The sequence below is a fragment of the Polyodon spathula genome, chromosome 2, assembly GCF_017654505.1.
Source record: "Polyodon spathula isolate WHYD16114869_AA chromosome 2, ASM1765450v1, whole genome shotgun sequence".
NCBI lineage: Eukaryota > Metazoa > Chordata > Actinopteri > Acipenseriformes > Polyodontidae > Polyodon > Polyodon spathula.
Genome location: NC_054535.1, coordinates 73,958,692 through 73,972,498, shown reverse-complemented (window position 1 = coordinate 73,972,498; position 13,807 = coordinate 73,958,692).

Genomic DNA, 13,807 nt, shown 5'->3' with positions numbered 1-13,807 from the left:
CAGAGTAAGAACCATCACATTCATTAATATATCCACCAGGATACTGAGTTATTTTTAGTTGTTAATACATGTATATACACATTCCTTCAATGTGCATCTACAAATAGAAATCTAGACAAACCTGTTTTTTCACCACACTTTATATTGCTTTATTTGCAATATAAAACCCTAAGGCAAATATATATAGATATATATATATATATATATATATATATATATATATATATATATATATTATACACACACACACACACACACAGTGCCTATAGAAAGTCTACACCCCCTTGAACTTTTTTCACATTGTGTCAGTGCCTCAGAGTTTCATGCATTTAAATGAGGGTTTTTTTTTCCACTTATCTACACACCATAATCCACACTCTTAAGGGGAAAAAAGTTTTTTATTGAGAAAAAATTATATATTAAAAATACAAAACTGAAAGATCAATTGGATAAGTCTCCACCCTCCACTTGGTGGAAGCAACTTTGGCAGCAATTATCTATGAGTTTGTTGGGATAGGTCGCTACCAACTTTGCACACCTAGATTTGACAATATTTGACCAAATCGTTACAAAACTGTTCACGCTCTGTCAAGTTCCTTGGGGATCGTTGATGGACAGCAATCTCAAGTCATGCCACAAATTTTCAATTGGATTTAGGTCGGGGCTCTGACTGGGCCACTCAAGGACATTTACCTTTTTGTTCTTTAGCCACTCCAGCGTAGCTTTGGCTGTGTTCTTTTGCTCATTGCTGAAAGATGAACTTCCGTCCCAGTTTCAGCTTTCTTGCAGAGGGCAGCAGCTTTTCCTCAAGGACTTCTCTGTACTTTGCTCCATTTATTTTCCCTTCTATCCTGACAAGTGCCCCAGTCCCTGCCGATGAAAAACATCCCCATAACATGATGCTGCCACCACCATGCTTCACAGTAAGGATGGTTTTCTTTGGGTGATGTGTTGTGTTGGATTTGAACGAAACATTACGCTTTGCATTTAGGCCAAAAAGTTCCATTTTAGTTTCATCAGGCCACAAAACTTTTTGCCACATGGGTACAGTGTTTTTTTGCATACTTCAAATGGGATTCAAGGTGGGCTTTCTTGAGTAATGTCTTCTTTCTTGCCACCCTACCATACAGGCCAGATTTGTGGAGTGCTTCAGATATTGTTGCCACATGCACACTTTGACCAGTCTTGGCCATAAAAGGCTTTTGGCCTCTTGATAGCCTTTCAACAACTTTGTCCCAGAGTTGTTTTGAAAGCGCCTTGGTGCTCATGGTTGAGTCTTTCCTTTGAAATGCAATACCCAGCAGAGGGAAGCTACAGGAACTGCTGAATTTATCCTGAAATCATGTGAATCACTACAGTTTAACACAGGTGGAGGCTATTTAACTTGGTGTGTGATTTTGAAGGCAATTGGTTACACCTGAGCTAATTTAGGATTGCTATTACAAGGGGGGTGGGGGGGGGTGGACATTTATCCAACCAAGCTATTTCAGTTTTTATTTTTAATTAATTTTCTTCAAATTTCTAGAATATTTTTTTCACTTGGAAGTTGTGGGGTAGGATGTGCAGATAAATGAAAAAAATGCATTTTAATTCCAGGCTATAAGGCAACAAAAGGTGAAAATTTTGAAAAGAGACTTTCAAAATGTTCAAAATGTTCACCATATAATGGTCTGTTGTGCCTTTTTCATTTTGCAATTGCCTTTCTACTCAGAGTTTTACAGTAGCTCTATCTTCCTGCACCTTTTTTTCCCCTAGTCATTTCCTGAAACAGGCGTTGCCCTTACCTGAGTTTCTGTTTCCTGTTCTGGTAGAAGAGGGAAGGAAGCCTTTGTTTGTTAAATTATTTTGTGGTTACCCCTTTCTTCTGGATGGGGTTCTTTTGTGTTTGTCAGTTTGTTTTGTCCAAGGATTTTTTACAACTGCTTTACAGATGCAAGGAACCAACACATAATCAGAAACAGCCTGGGTGAGACCAACCTCATTCTTTTTCCTTTTTGCTATTGCATTTATGTTTTTTTTTTTTTTTTTTAATGGCCAGTCATGGTTTGTTTTTTTATGAAGCTTTTTTTTCTGTTTTTTTTTCCTGTTTTTTCTATTTTTGAGGATTTTGGAATTGTACATTTTGTTTTACTTTGTTTTTGATTTATTCACATTTTTTTGCCAATACTTTGTTGATGAAGACTGTTATAAGAATTTAATAGCTTTAGTGGCAATAAACATTTTTTTGGTAACCTCTGTTTGGTCATGTGGCAGAGACTGAATGATTATTAGTGTTAGATTCTGCCCCTCCCCTTGAGGGCGCTGTGTAAAAGGGAACAGAGTACCTTGGACTAGTTGGCCAGACAATTCTTTCCCAGGATTTGACGGAAGTTGGCAATCTAGAAAGAGGGTGGAGTTACAGTACACTAAACAATTGACTGGGAAGGTTAGCAGTGTGGCATCTGTGGATTGGAGGAGCAGATGTGCTAGTTAACCAAGGGGTCATGGTTGACGGTATAAATAGGGGACGTATTGATGTGATCTGTTCCTTGTAATGGTTATGTTATTGACCGAAAGGACCCTAGTGAGAAACTAACCGTGAACGTGAGTGTTTTTGTTTGTTTTGTCTGTCTGTCTAAAGTCTAATGTTTGTCTTGTTTGTTAGACTAGATGGCTAACACGATCCGGAGCTGTTGCCCACGGCCAGCACAAAACCAGGATAACAAAGCACAAACTGTTCACGAAAATAATTGTACTTTCACCAACCGCACTGCAGTACTTACTGGGAGAGGAGAACGTGTTTGTGTTTGGCGTTTGGACATTGTTATTATTTGCAGGACTGCAACCCTTCATATCCCTGTGCAATACACATCGCTGTGTATTGCCAGTCCTCCTATTTGTTTTTTGTTTGATCATCAGACCCCTGGATTAAAATAACCAGAACTCATTTTTTGTTGTCTGTCTCTTCATTGTTGGATTACCTCATGCACCTGCATGTATCACTTATCACTTTGCCTGAGGCCCTTTCAATAATTATTTTTTCAATGTGGTGCTTGTCTATTTGATTAGACTATGCTGTTACAAACATAGAACTTATTTTTATTTTATTTTAAACAAAATGCATTCATGCAGCTTGCTCAGTCGTTCAGCCTCCTTTGGCTTGTAAAAAAACGTCTTTGTTTAAAATTAAAATGTTCCTTGTAAAATTGCCCATACTTGGTTTGAAATCTGCCCCAACTTTGTCTGGATACATTTGTTGGTACAGTAATTTTGCCTTCTTCATGACCAGCATGCCACTTACAGGAGTCAGTTCTAAGTTTGGTATTCATAACTCTGAGGTTCTACTGTATTTCTAGATACAAGTTTTATAAAAACTGCAGTTTGCAAAAGTTGTTCTTACAGTACTCTCAATATTGGTTTGGTTAAAGTAGCTTTGGGAAATACCTTCCAGAAAATGTAAAGAATAGATGTTTACTCCATTTCTGGTAATTTGGTCAAGCAGCACAGTTTATATCGCTGTAGGGATTTAAAGCAAAACTTTCCACACCACAAGAAAGGACACACTCTATTGACCGCTTTATTAGGTTTATGTCATTTTGATGGAATACTGCTAATTAAAAAAAAAAAAACACACAGATCACAGCAAAGAGAAACAGGAGACAATATTGCACTGGCAGTGGTTCATCAGTGCATAAACTGTGACAGTACAAAGGATGCATGAAACACTAAGGCTGTAAGCTGAGCGCTCCTTTCATTACTGTTATATGCATTGCTATTTCTTATACAGTTTCTTGTTAAATTTTTAAAACTGGATGGCCACAAATGCTGGGGGCAAGCCATTGAATTCTATAGACATATAGTACAGACACTACTTTATTGGACCAATGGACAAATTTCAACAGTCATTGCCCTCTGATAATCGTGCACTCAGTTTTCTTAATGCACTCATTGCAGATGTAGTGAAACCAAAACAATTTAAAGTTGGCTGATATTTCTTTCAATGTGTCTGTAAATTTTTACTGTTATAAAAATAACTGCACGCTTAAAAATCCAAGTCAAATATAATGCGTGGAAGGTTTATCAGGCAGGAAATCTGTAGTCTAAAAACCACATCCATCTTACAAACACTGCAATGTTTCATTTTACAGCAATCCCTTCATCCCAGTTACTCTGTCGCCATATGTTCCTCGTTCTAGTAAACTTCATGCTCAAAATCCACAAGGTAGGACTGTAAATTTTTGTGATATTGTTACCTCTCCTTGAAATGCATGACATCAAGTTCAGGACTGCGACACCTTGCTTGTGGTGCTTTTCCAGAAGTGTTTCTGCTGAGCTCTTAGACGCACCCCGTGACGCATATCTCACACACCATCAGGACACATCAATGTCATGGGGAGTAGTTGAATGCGAGAGCAATCACTCAAACGGGCTCACAGAAAAAAATAGTTTCACCGTTGTTGACGTAACACAGGATCACAATTGAACTTCATACTTTGCAAGTTAGTCTTTTCAAAAGTTGCTTTTGTACTCCCATGTTTCGCTATTTTACTGCGTCATTTCACCTCAGTCTGTATCATGCTATCATGACAGTCTCGTATCGCTTTCCATCCTACTTCCTGATAATAGGTAGTGACCTCGGAGGTTCGGCTGTGGACCACACACACATGCTGATTTTTTTGGGGGATACTGTGCAGCAGACAAAGTTCTACTGAGGTACTGTAAAACTCCTGTTCTTAGCACACCCTTTTTTTCATCAGGCATGACAATTCATGGTAAGGTGGTTGAACGAAATTTTCGATTTCAACAAACAAAATCCAAACGCCAGACACCTTCTTCTGTACTGCAATGTGATATGTAAAAACTGAAGTAATTTGATACATTAGACGATGGCAAGGATATTAATGGCATTAACATGGACTTGAGCACATCGAATTTAAAATCAATTGAGGCGAAGCAGTTTATGAAGGATGCTGACCGCTGTGTGGAAAAAAAATTTATGATACGTAGCTTCAGAGATGAAGTTGTACTAGTTATTAAATATGGTAAATTGTTATTGAAGTTATACTAAGTACAGTGTTTTATTTTATTTTTTTAGCCTGACTTTAAACAGTTTTTTTATTAATATTATTATTTTGGGATGTTTATCAAGAAGAGTTTTTTTATAAATTCAATGTTGCTGTTGAATAAACTGAAGTGAATGCAACCGAGTTTAGCTTGGGCATTCTGCAAATATACTATCAACCACATAAAATTTCTGGCCGTGAAAAATAAAGCTGTTTATAGTAGTTATTGTTTAGTTTAGTTATTGTTATTTTCCTTACACAAATGCGAAATCTGCAAGCAGAAACCTGCTTGATAATAGGTTATTCTTTGTTTCTGCTTACTGTTTATCTACAGAAATCGATATGCTCGCAACAATATAAACATTTCCACCTACAGAAATTCATTGTAGATGGCAGATGATTAGGGGATTTGTTTTTTGCAGAATAACTGATGTCTGATTGTCAATCTAAGTGTTTCGACCGTGATTCATTTATATAACACAGTTGTTCCCAGTATTTAATTAAAAATGTAATGCTCAGCTATAAACAAATAAACAGTGCCGTTTTATCATACAGTAATGTTCATTCTGTTCCATAAGCCAGCTTTCTCTAAATGTCACAAAGCCAGTTCTTCAAGATCAAGAACAATTCAAACAGTAACTTTTGCCCATGGTACTTTAGTTAAGTTACAAAGAGATATTGCTACACTTTTTTACAAAAACTGCTTGTCACCTTAAATCCATTATACTTGCTTCTCTAATGTATTGCATCTCTATCTCCTGATAAACTGGATGTTCTATCACTCACTCACTCATCAATCCTCCAGATCAACAAACCTTCTAATTCTAATTTGCAAATGTCACTGCAGGACATCTAAACATCTGCTCCAACCTTCATCTTCCAAACCACCCATCACAAAGGAGTCCTGTCAACACTCTGGATGCTTCTTCTTATTCAAGGAGAAACAACGTTGTCTCTGCTGCGGTGGGTTCCTTTGGCATGGTGAAAGCACCATGGAAATCAGTTCCTTGATGCATCGTCAGACCCCCGCACGGAGACTTTAAACTTTAAACATTTAAAGCACGTTAAATATTGCACTAATTGTATTAATTGCCTTTTCTGCTCTTTCTGCTCTTTCTAGCTACCTATTGAGGCGTCCTGCTGCAGTCATATAGACCTTAAACTTCAATCTCTGGTCACATATTCTGCACATTCAGAGCATGTAAAATATCATACTAACTGTGTTTGCCATTTTCTGCCCCCATTTCTTCCTCAAACTATCCATGCCATTGTTTCAGGACTGGAGCTGTAAGCACAGCTGCTCAGCAAACATTCCTGCACACGTCATCAAAAAACTTGGTTGTGGTTTTCAGATGCATAGGAGATTTACATAAGGAACAATATTAAAGACATTCTCATTGCCCAACAATACCTGTAACCTGTATCCTAATGAAGGACATTACTCCAGGATTCAACCCTACCATATCCTTTGTTATATAAAAAAAAACATTTTGCTATCTGATGTCACCTATTAGAAATATGTATAATTATATTATGTTTGTGGGACCTCGATATTTTTTTTTCCTTTTTGTTTTTTTTCTTTCCTCCATTACCTTTAGTCACAAAAACTTTGATATCACTTTATGTGAGTATTTTTTCGGGATAGTTTAATATTTCTGTTTTTGATATATTTGTATATGTTGGAAAACATGGATCGAGAATTGATTAGGAGTTTGCTACGCATGTGGACTAGTAGAGCTATACTGGTGTTCTTTTCTGAAAAGAGACTAATATTGCAGATAGCAGACTGTTTGGTTCAAATTGCATGTACTGCTAACCACTGATAGAGATGTTGCATCTACAAGCTCTTGCCCAACAATGACTGCAAGCTAATGAGATAACAATGCTGTGGACTAGAAGGGAACAGGCTCTAAAGACTTCAGAGTTCGAAAGAGATAATGCCACTAGGATCAAAGGGGGTCGCAAGAAGATAACAAAAGGCAGATGTATGGACCTTTTGTCTCCAGGAGTGTGAAGAATGCACTGAGTTCAGAGGTTGTCACACTAGACTACACACACAGACACACACACACACACTCACACAATAAATTAAATTACCTTGACCATTGGTTAAGTGTCAGAGAAAGGGGAGGTGGACCATCTATACAGAAGGGTATTTAATGTCATGCAAACATTGTAATGATGAGTATTCTGTTTGTCCTGTACCTGGGACCAGACTCCCTGCATATTTCAATAAACCTGGCAACTGACTGAAGAAAAGGACTCTGTGCATTTTCTTGAATCTACTTAATCACCATCATTTTTTTTAAAGTTACTTCAGTATATTCAACAAAATGTGGGACGTGTTGTAGGTGGCCATAATTATATACAGTTTACATACCCCAATGGAAATTTATAATTTCTAGAAATTTCTCGAAAACAAAGAATTTTAGGAAAAATCTGTTGTAGCAAAAGTTTTGCTTTTGTGGAAGTTACACGAAATCGATGACTACAATTATTTATTGTAAGACTCCAAAAATTCTAATTTAAAAGTATTCATACCCTTTGATGTTATGACAATATTGTCTACAAGGTGCTAGAAATTTCAATATGACGATGAAGAACCTAATTTTAAAAAGGTCTAGAAAATGCTGGATTGTAGGTTGAGTCTTCGAGTGTATAAAAGGGTGAGGCATAGGATGATTACTGTCATTACCAATAAGTCAATATGGAAAAAAGTAAAGAGCTATCTGAAGACCTTAGGCAGAAATGTACTTATTGTCATAAAGCTGGAGAAGGATACAAGAAGATTTGCAAGCATTTCTGCATCCCAATTTCTACTACTGTTTCTATTATCAAGAAATACAAGACTCATGGTGCTGTCAAAACAATCCCTCAATCTGGAAGAAGGCTATTTCACCAAGAACAAGTACAAGAATTGTGAGGAAGGTTAATACAGTAGCTCTCAAAAGTGTTAACCCCCCTTGGACTTTTCCACATTTTACTGTGTTACAACATGGAATAAAAATTGATTTAATTAGGAGTTTTTGCCTTAATTACAAATACAAAACAAAATCTAATTGATTGCATAAGTATTCACCTCCACCAACACCACCTCCAAAGAATGGTCAAAAATCACTTAAGAATCATACCAAAAGCTCATTGACAAATATCCTAATCATTTAAAAGAGGTTATTATTGCTAAATGTGCCTCAACTAGCTATTCATTTCATGTTCCTTGTCAGGGTATGAATACTTTTGAATTAGCATTTTTGTAGTTTTGCTAAAAAATATTGCTGAAATAAATCATTGTAGACATCTATTTCTTGTAATTTTTTTTCCTCATCCACAAAAAAAACTTTTGGCATTCTCCTTTGGGGTGGGGTGGTGGTGGGGGAGTATATGAAGGATGAGGCTGTGCTCCAGCTGTTTTTCTTCAACCATTGTTTGGGTTCAATGTTTTGAAAATCTAAAACATTCTGTATTATAAAGGTGGTTAATTAACACAAAATTGCCCTGACTGAATGTATTGTTCTCAATCGGTGCAAGAAAATATTGTAGAAAAGTCTCAGTGGACATGCACACTGATAGGTAAAGATCCCAGGCTTACTCATTATTTGATCTGTGGAATCTAGATCAAATCGATCTATTTATTGACAGATGGACAATGAACAGTATAAAGGACTCCTAAGGTGTGGCAGAGCAAAGCTCTGCCCTTTTTAAATTGGCAGGGATGGGGTTAATTTCCCCTACCTGCCTGGGTTTATTATGTTCAGATGGCTGGGGTTGATTAGTTGATTAGGTTAATTAACGATCAATCAGCGCCCAGCCACCTGACATAAAAGGAGGCCTCTGCTTTTCATTTGAGAGGAGGGAGCTGAGGAAGCAGGTTGGTGTTTGTTGGGTTGGGTTGGGTTGGGTTGGGTTGGGTTGGGTTGGGTTGGGTAAATTTGAATCCAGTGAAGGCATTGCCCAGCCTGGAAACCTTGTTTTTGTAAGTTTGTTTTTGTATTGGGTTTTTTTTGTGTTTAAGACAGTTAAAAAAAAAAAAAAGAGGCCCAGACTGTCTCTGGGCCTCTATCCACTCGCCAGCCTGCCACATAAGGGAACAAGCCTCTTTAGTACTGGTATGTGAAATCTTTTTTTTAATATCTACTTCATGAAATTTATTTGCTTGTTTGTTCTCTCTTTTTGACAGGGCTGGTTGTAATCTTGAGATCAGCCTTGCATGTAAGTCATTGGTAGCAGTGTGGTGAACATTCCAGCTTCCATTAGAAAAACAAGCAGACACGCTGAACACGATTTCTGATACCAGTGCATGCAGTTCAATCAAATCTTCAAAATGAGATATTTAGACTGGGTGGCATACAGTCTTTCTTTTCTGTAATCCGTGTCACATCTCTAGTCTTCCCTAGTGTGAAGCAGATTGTAACAATGCCATCATCCTTCAATGGTGTTTTATTGATCTTCTGCTGAAACACTGGATTTCTTCTGTTTTAGCCAACAAGTATCATTTGTCTATTTGCAGGTTCATTGGTCTTCATGTCATAGCTTTTGTGTCACAATAGCTGACATTTTAAGATTGCAACGTAGATAAGTTTCAGCTCAAACTGCTTTGATGTGCACAGCAAGATCCGTATTCTAAACAAAGACAACCTTAGCTAACAAGAGCTGAAAATGAAGATTGTATTTTAACGAACATCCTGATAGCTAAATCAGAATTATGGACCAACATGAGCTCAGCTTCTGTTTTGTGCATGTGTTCTACTCTTCAACGTCACTCTCAGAAGCATGCTGTGCAGTCCCCTGTACGTTCTACAAACTAACTTCTGGTTGATCCTAATGTAACACATAGCTTAGTATTAGAGGGACCAAATGATATCCAATGCAATGGAAGTCCAGGCAGAATAGTACAACAGTTGGTATGTTTTTCATACTATATTTTATTGTCACAGATAACCATAGTGACCAAATGTTAACTGCCTCATAATAATGTTTCCAAATTCATACCATGGCCTTCGTATGCAGTGTATAGTAATGTTGTCTGTTTGGGTTGCAGTTATGCTGTTTCTTATACTTAGCTATTACCCAGCAACACTAAATTGATTAGCTGTACAGAATGTCCACAATACAGACAGAACCTTGATTTTTAATCCAACCTCTAAATCTGGCATAGTGAAATGTTCATACCTAAATTCACCTGCTCTAATAATGTTTCCACATTTGCTCTGTTTATTGCTTGATTTCTATGACTTGTCCCGCACACCATGCAGCTGCCCTCAGAGAGGTATGACTCACCTTGCACATCATGCAGTTGCCCTCCGAAGTATACGACTCACTCTGCACACCATGCAGCTACCCTCACGCAGGTGTATGATTTACCATGTAGCTGTTGTATCTGTTTAATGTAGAAAACAAACTCAAACCACTCCACATGGAATAGAGAGAAATGAGTACGCCATGTAAATTTGACAGCTACTCACACAAGCTGCTTACTTGGCACAAACGCAGAAATTAAATAACAACTGCTTTACTTTTGGGCTTTTGTGTGAAGGAAAACAAGATGTGTGATCATTTAAAGGCCACCTGAAGCACTTTAATTCTCTTATTTAGGTTTAAGTTTTCCACTGTTTAAATTGCTGGATTAGCATAACCATTTCTTACTTAAACCTCTGGACCTACATGATCCAGTGAAAGTGACAAGCCAAGTTATGTAATTAGCATAAGTACATCACTGGTAAATTAATCTCCCAAAACATAATTTGCTTGTCTAAAGGTAGTGCTTCATCTTCCTGCTGGCCCCAGTGGGTCTAAATCCTGTGACAACTTCCTCAGAATAAATTGAAGACATACAAGCACAGATTTGCATATGTTATCAGCTTTTTGTTTGTTGAGTCTATTTTTAAATCATGCTTCTACGTACTTTGATCCAGTCCTCTTTTTCAGTTACCTGTCACTGGTAATCTTCAGAATAATTATAACTGTAGAATTAAATAAACGAAAAGCATTCAAATTAGTGCCTTTCGTGTTATGTAAAAACAAACGTTTAAAGTAAAAAGAGTTGCTAAAAAAATGTCCTGAATGATCTCTTGAAATACTGTCAAATTCCATTCATTAGCATTAAAAGGAAGGAGACTTTAATGTTTACTATACCTTAATCTAATAGTGTTTAGGGTGATTCATTACATTGGACAGTTGATCATTTCAAATAATACCCATGGCAGGGTGATGTTACCTATGTGGCTTGTCACTGATAATAATAAGGCAGACACAAAGCATTGGTTGACATGCCGTACAGAAGCGCAGATTTAATAACACAGGTGCAGCCACTGGGATACCTGAAACTCTCCCTTATTTGCTGGGATTTTTTGGTATGTCTCCAGCACAACTCTAGGGAAGACTTTCTTCCCATTTATGTCAGCAAACCTTTAATTTCTGCAAAAGGCATGTAAGGTCTGTGGTTACTGCAATCCATGTATGTACCTAGTTTAGGACCCAGGGGAGCCCTGGGGCAGGCATGAATTCAGCAGTTGACCATCTAAGGTGGCTGCGTGTGCAATGAGCCCTACTGGTCCAGTAAAAATTTAAATAAATATTGATCCAAATTTCAAGCTTCTTGGACCCCAACATATTCACACATAATCCTATGCAACATTGTAAAGAGATACTTTGTGTAAACTATGCAGGACTGATTTTAACAGTAGGATGTGGGAGCAAGAATGATGAGGTAAGCACAAGAGATCACAAAAACACCAAAAAGCCAGTGACACTCAGAAAACCTGAGCTTCAATAACATCTTTCGTTACCAAAGGGAAAATGGAGATCAACAACGTTACAGAGACCTTTGCATGTTGTGACTAGTTCAGGAAATTAGTAGACATGTTCCCAGACACACACATTGCAAAGTATTCTGCAGAAAAGTCTAAAAGTTACACAACTACCCAAAGATAAGCATTTATATTACAATTTCATCATCAACATTGCTTTAGAAAAGCAGATTGATTGATTGATATGTGTTTATTTGCAGCAATAGTATGTTCATTTAAAGCAGAAGATAGTGACAGTGGTATTATTGATCTGCCACGTATGTGCTGTTGTGTATTTTGGCTTTTTAAATGTATTTTTTGTTTTAAAAAGTTTTTTTTTTTTCTTGTTATAAAGTAAGTGCCATAGCTCGTCCTTTGATGACAAGGTCAATGTGAAGTACCAAACTCAGCATTTAGATTTGATTTGTGAGGAAAGTAACAAAGCCAACTGGACCTGTTTACTGTATAGGCTGCTGCCAACTCTGCCACCTATAACTACAGTACAATAAGAACCACAGGGGCCAAGAGAGCATTGGTATGCGACGGTTTTTAATACCGGTATTTGTTTTTCTGTGTCATATTTTTCTTTTTTAAATGCAATTTGAAGGAAGTTGTATGCATTTGTCTTATGTAGGTATTCACTCCAATTTAGGCCACTAAGATTTCAGTTTACAAAAGCTCCCTTATTTTGAAAACTCAATGTTGACAGGTATGGGTAGACCTAGTGTCAGATTTTATAAAGAAAACAAAACAAAGTAAAAACTAAAAGTGCGCCACACCAGTGAGCGCTAGCCTCACTAAAGAGACATCCTGCTCCTGGAACCTACACTGCAAAACTCTCGCTATACTGTTGTTGCAATCAAATCCCCTAAACTAATCTAGCCAAGTCCCGTCGTCCTCCCACTGACTCCGGCCTCGGCTGGATAATGACTTCATGAGCACCGTCTTGGAGTGGAAGGGTTTTGTGCAGTAGTTCTCTCCTCTGGAGCAGACCCTCTCCTCGGTGTACACGAACACAGAGGCTTTCTCTCAGAGCCCGTCTGTGTAGCCATGGTGTTGCCATAGCCTGAAACGCTGGCACTGCTGTGTTTTTAAACAGGCGTAGTCTGCCAGGGCACGCTCCCCCAGCCAGTCGGGACCTCCTGATCAGCTCAGCTCTGGGCAAGCCTTCCTGTTTACTAAGCAGCAGCACAGCTGAACCAGCGACAGGGTCCTCCCTGCCACAAGTCCACTTCCATGGATCAGAGCCTAAGGTTTCTGTTATGAGTTTGGCTTTATTTTAATGGACAATAAATAATAGCTACAGTATCTGATCAATAAACTGCTATTTAGCTGGGTTGTGGGGTTTGTGTGGTATGAGTCCATTAGCTGCTACCCTCATTTTCTTGACATAACATACTGCACAACACAGGAAATTACAAACATGTCACTGACAGTTATTCCCTGCCACGTCTGTAACAGGTACCAAGACAATTGTAATTGCATTGCATTGAATCCCTTACAAAACGTTAAAAGCATAGGACAATATAATAAAGCACAGGTAAGCAGTATGGTATAAGTATTGTAAAGCATATTAAAATAGTACCATGGTAAACATTGGTAAATGCAAAAGTATAACCATGGGAAAAGCATGAGAACTACAAAATTACCATTTCATCATTTTTTTAAGGGATGCACCAGGATGTAAGTTTGACTGTGAACCTTCATATAATCCCAGCCTCTGATAACCCCCACTTCCCTGGAGAATTTAGATAATCTTTGAGGAATGGTCATGTATCTTCTCAGAACAATGTAACAACTTTCACAGATTAGGATCCTTGCTGCTCATGATGGCAGCTTTCCCAACCCTTACACATTGGTAAATGCCTACCAGGGGTTGATGTATTTCATACTGTGATCAACAGGCAACATCTCCTACTCCAGAGTGAAGCTATTCTGAAACCCTCACTGCTGCTGTGTGAGGAGAGAGATATCTGCTGA